Here is a 7161-nt window from a genome sequence, read left to right on the forward strand (position 1 = left end):
AATCATTTTTTCGTATCCCTCATAACAAATGAAATGCACAGAAAGTCTTTTTGTCTAAAGACTTATAAAAACTTAAATATTAGATGAAAAACCTAAACTTAAAATCGTTAAAAACTAAAATGTTGCCTTCGCAGCTAACTGACTAAAACTGAAAAATAAAGAAGCTTAATAAAAATATAAAAAAACTAATTAAAAATGTCAAAAGCACATGTACTATCTATCAAAGGCAGAATACTGATACTTATGTCACTAAGAACATTTGGCATCCCTGTGACCTGCTGATATACAGTATAATTGCTAAACAAATCTTTCATTCATGCAAAAAAAATAAATTAAAAATAAATAATTTTAAAAATCCATGGAAAAGTACTGGCAGCTGCTTTTCGTTCTCCATGACTCAAATATATGTCTGCCCCAAAACTCTTTGAGACACAAAAAATGAGTATCATTTGAAGCGTGGATCAATACAATAGAATTATGGATCAATATGGAAATGCAGTGAAATTCCTCAGTATATTTGTATTTACTGGGTTTGGGTAAAGGGATGGAGCGAGGACTCAATTGTGCAGAGAATGGGCTTTTTATTAATAAAAAATAATAATAAGGACAGGGCAAGGCAGGACACAACCAGGTTAAATACGTCGACGAACTGGCACAGGACTGCAAACACAAGGAGAATAAGTAGGGACCAAATGAGGAGGATAACAAGGGAGGTATACCAAAAACAAGACAGGAACATGACAGCACAAGACCAGCACAAACACGACAACACAAGACCGACACACAACAACAGACAACATAAGACAAGAAAAGTCAAAACACAGAGACAATGAGGGGAGGGAGGGAGGGAGGGGAGCCAAGCCAGTGCCATCAAGGAAGCCCAGACAGTCATTAGAGGGACCAGGGAGGGGCAGGAGGCCAGGGTGGAGCTGGAGGAACGAATCAGGGAGGCTCTGGCTCAACAGCAACCCCCAGCAGACAGCCAGGGCGGAGCTGGAGGGACAGACCAGGGAGACTCCGGCCGAACAGGAAACCCAGCAGACCGCCAGCGCGGGACCGGAGGAACGAACCAGGGAGACTCCGGCCAAACAGGAACCCAAGCAGACGGCCAGGGCAGGGCCAGAGGGACAGACCAGGCGGGCTCTAGCATGTCTGGAGTCCTGGCAGGGGGCCAGGGCAGAGCTGGGAGCTTGGCAGGCAGGAAGGGTGGAGACTGTATCAAGGAGGGAGCCGGCATCAGGGCAAGGAGCTTGGACGGCATCAGCAGGGCAAGGAGCTTGGGCGGAGCCAGCAAAGCAAGGAGCTTGGGTGGAGCCTGCAAATCAAGGAGCTTGGGCAGCGCTGGCAGGGCACTCATCAAAGGCGGAGCCGATATCAGGGCAAGGAGCTTGAGCGGTGCCGGCAGAGCAGGAAGCAAGGACGGCTCTGGGATGGCCTCCGAGCCGGCAGTGGGCTCCTGGATAGTCTCCAGGCCTTGTGGGATGGAGGAAGCCTTCCTCTTCTTCCTCCTCCGACGAGAGTGAGGCAGTGGCATTACAGCCTCTGGGGGCGCTGCAGCGTCTTCGGCCGCCTCTGGGGGCGCTGCAGCATCTTTGGCCACCTCTGGGGGTGCTGCAGCCTCTTTGGCCACCACCGGGCGCGCTGCAGCATCATTAGGTGTTTCTGGGGGCATAGCAGCAACATCAGCCACCACTGGGGGTGCTGCGGCGTCTCCAGCCACCTCTGGGGGCGCAGCTGCAGCGTCGTCAGTTTCCTCTGGGGGCGCTGCAGCAGGCCCATTCTTCCTCCTCCTTCTCCGTTTATGGGTCATCGGAGGGCTAGGGCTTCCACTGACTGCAGGTGGAAAGGGGAGACAGTCAGTGGAGTGGGACTTCGCTTGGGGTGGGGCTTCAGGCTCCCCACGATGGTATACGTGAAAGACGAAGTCCCAGAAGCCAATTCTATTCTATTGAAGCAGACTGGTTCGAAAGACTGTGTTGAGGCTTGTATCAAATCTCTGTGATTACGTGACCGATGACATTTGAGGCTTCATACGTCACAATGAAACACCTGAAGCGAGGTGACTGATTCTAATTTTTGGCATGGCTTCATTCATTATAAGGAGATGCGAAATGCTTGGTGTTCCTTCCCTGCATCATAGTAACATAGTAACACTTTCATGTGTGGACAATGATTCTCAGAATAAAGACACAGCTGCTTTTGCTTTTGTGTTTAAACTGGAATCAACATGATGTGTGAATCAATTGAAAGTGGCTGTTATAATTGCAGATGACCACTAGATGTCACTGGTAGGGTCTGGCTTTGAGGCTTTGAAGCTTTTTTGGTACAATCAGGAAAAAGCCTCAAAAGCTTCACCTGGCTTCATCTGCCCATCTCTACAGACAGGCAATAAGTAAAAGTAACAAGTAAAAACTTGCAAAAACTATGACTAGGGAGAATAAACAAGAGATAAAACTAAATAAATAAATAAATAAAACGAATTCTAGAAATAATTAACTGGAACTTAGGATAACAAAAGAAAAATGCTAGGAAAAATGACTAGAACTACAAAGTAAATAAATAAAGACAAGACAGCAAACTTGCTGAAAACTAGAAAGAAAATAAAGGACAAAATCAAAAGGTTGAAGAACTAAAAATAAAGAACTAAACCTTAAAGCCTAGAACTAGACTACAGACTAAACACAGGAACAAATAAAAACTCAAATTTAACAAGAGGGAAAAAACTAAACTAGACTGGATGCAATATACTGAATAGCAAGCTCTAATAAGACTCAGACCCTGTCCACACGAACGCGGATATTTTTACAAAAAACGCCGCTTTTTCTACGCGGTTAGGACCATTCATCCACACGCAAGCGCAGCACCAGTTCACTGAAACCGAACATTTTTGAAAATGCCTGCCAGGGTGAAGATTTTCAAAAACTCCGGTTGCAGTGTTATTGTTGGCTTGTGACGTTGGCGCCTGCGCTGTTATCTCTGCCTACTGGAGACTTTTTCAGGCTTCTGATTGGCCAACATGGCTTTACAGTTGAGATTATATCGCCACCTGTTGGTTTGGCATGCTCTTGACAGATTTTTTTTTAAATGGAAGAAGGAAAAACTCCTTTTATAAAAATACCAGTGTACGTGAGGACATGGCCTTAAAGACACAAGCAAGGAGAATGCACACAGGGCACACACAAAACAAACCAGCAAAGACAAGAGGGAAATGAGCAAAATATAAAGGGAGTAGAGCACATGAGGATCAGGTGAATACAATTAGACAAGTACTAAACAAGGGGGCGTGATAACTGAAAACGAGGAGGCAGGACAAGAGGAGCACATGGCCAACACAAACAAAGACACAGCCATGTGCTCAGACACAAGACAAACAAAGAGACATTAAACAAAGACAAGACTGTCAGTACCCTCCCCAAAACGGACACCTCCAGGCATCCTCACCAGGCAAAGACCAATTAATTCCTTACATTTATATAGCGCTTTTCTGGGCACTCAAAGCACTTTTACACAGAAGGGGGAATCTCCCCAACCACCACCAGTGTGCAGCATCTACCTGGATGATGCGACGGCAGCCCTATTGCCCCAGAATGCCCACCACACACCAGCTTATTGGTGGAGAGAAGACAGAGTGATGAAGCCAATCAGCAGATATGGGGATGGTTAGGAGGCCATGATGGTCAGAGGCCAATGGGCGAATTTGGCCAGGATGCTGGGGTTACACCCCTACTCTTTTTCAAAGGTAGGTACCAAGGGGGTACCAACTGGGAGGGTGATTGTTGAGCTAAACTTGGAAATCCAGAGTAGGCTGAAAACACTGGGGGCAGGGCTGGGAGGGTAGGAAACAGTCCAGGGAAGTTGTTTTGGGCTGACCAGGGAGGTGCCCACTTTTGAAACCCACTAGCCCCAAATAACACAGAGGGTGGGATGGTAATATCACTAGAAGCCCTTTTAGATATTTAGGTCCCCTTAACTGGTGGGGACTGGGCCTGGTGTCTTGGGCAAATTTAGGCATGCCATCCGGGGCTGCAGGCACTGTCTCAGGAGCTGAATCTGAAACACCCTCTAGGATTGCAGGAACTGGCACAGCGGCTAAATCTGAAACGCCCTCCAGAGCTACAGGAACTGACACAGGGGCTAAATCTGAAACGCCCTCCAGGGCTACAGGAACTGGCTCACGGGCTAAATCTGAAATGCTCTCAGGGGCTGCAGGAACTGGCACAGGGGCTGAACCTGAAACACCCTCTGGGGTTGCAGGATCAGGATCAGGGGCTGAATCTGAAAAGCCCTCCAGGGCTGAAGGAACTGGGTCCTCAGGAATGGGCTCCTGGACTGGTACAGGAGCGGACTATGAAACAGGCTCTGGAGCAGAATCTGGGAGAGACTATGGAACAGACTCAGGACTGGGCTCCTGGGCTGGAGCAGACTCTGGGACAGGCTCGGGAGCAGACTTTGGATTGGACTGGACTGGGATGAAGCAGACTCTGGCAGCTTGAGAACGGCCTCCATAGATATGACAGGGATAGCGCACTGCTTAGGAGTGGTCTCCATGGTCGTGACAGGAGTGGGCTGCTCAGGACTGACATGTGTGACAGGAAGAGCGGGCTGCTCAAAACTGGACTCTATGATCTTGACAGGGAGAGCAGGCTGCCCATGACTGGCCTCTGTGACCGTGACAAGAAGAACAGGCCACTCAAAACTGGTTTCCGTTGCCGTGACAGGAGAAGTGTGCTGCTCAGGACTACTCTCCATGACCGTGACAGGGAGCGGTCTTCTCAAGACTGGACTCCATGGTCATAACAGGAAGGCCAGGCTGTTCAGGGTTGACCTCTGTGGCCATAATATTGAGGATGGGCTGCTCAGAACTGGCCTCCATGGCCATGACAGGAAGTGCAGGCTGCTCAGAACTGGACTCCAGGGCCATGACCGAAGCAGCAGGCAACTTGAGATCCTCCAGGATAAGTGCATGAGGGGTTTCTGAACAAAGGGTTCTAGCCCTCCTGGCATGGGCCCTCCTACCATGGGCCGCCCTCTTTCTTCTGTCCCTTTGTTTCTCAGTGGGAGTCAGAAGATGATCGTGGACTTGACACGAAGAGGGAAGGAGGGCAGGGTAGTCACTGATATTTAAAAAAAATTACTGGATTAGAATTCCAAAACACATTCAGCCCTTTATTCACAACTGTGTTCTCTGACTCTCCTTTTTTGGATCACAAAGATAAACCACACTGCAAATATATGCCTGTGTAAGACACCACTGTGCCCGAATTACAAACTCATAATTATACGTACCTAAGCTTTTCACTAGCAATATTCTTTAAAATTATTATTTTCATGAAAGGTTCTATATGAAAGAAACCTTATACAGACACCCTTTATGTGATGCAGCTCATAGTACAACCACACAAAATTTGACATTACATACGTTTTTAAATGTCAGTTTTAATATCTATAATAGCTTAGGACTGTATTGCGACATTCAACACTATATTTTTTTTATTTGCAACTCACTTTAAATTACGTCAAAGAAACAATGTTTCTCCTTTATTAATCACTGAGCTACGAGACTTGTAATGTGTGTTTAATGTTAATTTGTGTAACCTCAAAAGGATTTTTATAATATAAATTTTCCCAAATGTTAGTCATTCAGAATCACCCTAAACGGCTCCAAATTTTGTATGCATTTATGAAAAAAGCTAATTAGTTTAGTAGCAGCTTTTCCATTCAGTCGATTTGCTTTCATTTAAAATAAGATCAATCTTGTTCAAAGCTCTTTGGCCCACTGAAGGCTGTGCAGATCATGGTCAGCTCTTATGTAAAAGGGCAACTCCATTAACCCACCGGAGATTGAGGTGGTGACAGATGCTGCTGACCGCTAACGTGTGTTTTGGGTCACGTCCAACATATACAATACCTCTCCCACCCTTCCCTGAGAACACACAAACACATCTTATCAGGGTTTCAGGGTTGAAGGGAGAGCAAGACAGCAGTGTTAAAGGAAAGGCTACTGATTAATACTGTTTCCCATGTGAGCATTTGAACATGGGAAACATTTCAGCAAGGGAAGTGTAAATGTTGAGCAGACTGTACTAATACATTTAAGGTACTAATAGGGGTAAATGTTAGATTTTGTACCTTACACCAGTGATTGCTTTGTACCTTTTTGTACCAGCTTTGTACACCTAAACATCATTTAAATGTGCAGTGAACTTAAAAAAAAAAAATCTAAAGATATTGTATTTTTCATAAAATATATAGGCTATACAGGATGTTAAGACTAGGTGTAAATAGAGGTACTGTGAGAGACACACTAGATAAGTGAAAATAGCAAATAGCATCTTGTTTACACAAGTCCAAATAGTGATAGAGGATTTTCACACACAGTGTAAATAAAAGTGATATGCTATTTGTACGAATGATAAATTAGAGCAATGATAGCCAAAGTCACTGAAAACTGCCTTTGCCTTTTTATTTACTGATTTCATAGGCAAATTTTAAAGGGATAGTTCACACAAAAATGTGAAACAGTTTTGTTATTATCTACTCACCCTCATGTTGTTCCAAACCTGTATGAGTTTCTTTCTTCCGTTGAACAGAAAGAAAATATTTGAAGAATGTTGGTAACCAAACAGTTGACGGTAGCCATTGATTTCCATAATATGGAGAAAAAAAAAATACTCTGGAAGTCAATGGATACCATGCAGCAACTATTGGGTTACCAACATTCTTCAAAATATCATCTTTTGTATTCAACAAAAGAAATAAGCTCATATAGGTTTTTAACCTGAGGGTGAGTAAATGTGGACAATTTTTGGGTGAATTATCCCTTTAAACCATATCTTTTTCATGTTAATCCTACACTGTAAAATCTAATTAGTTGGGCTTACTTAAAAAAAGCATGCAAACCGATTGCCTTGAAAAAACTAAGTAAAGTGAAATAGGAATAGTATGTTGTACTGACAAATGCTTAGTTAGTATAGTTTACTTACACGAGAGTTCTAGTAACTAAAAAAGAACTGTAGGGGGTACTTGATCCTTTCATTTAGGTTTACTCATGACTTAGTATAGCTACTCACTGACTCCCAGAGTGCATTGCGGCATGAATAAATTATGCAGTTGCTTTGTTTTACAGTTGTTGATTTTATTTGCCAATTTTATTTGCTGTCT

Source organism: Sinocyclocheilus rhinocerous, unplaced genomic scaffold (assembly GCF_001515625.1).
Source record: "Sinocyclocheilus rhinocerous isolate Xijiao unplaced genomic scaffold, SAMN03320098_v1.1 scaffold1871, whole genome shotgun sequence".
Lineage (NCBI taxonomy): Eukaryota > Metazoa > Chordata > Actinopteri > Cypriniformes > Cyprinidae > Sinocyclocheilus > Sinocyclocheilus rhinocerous.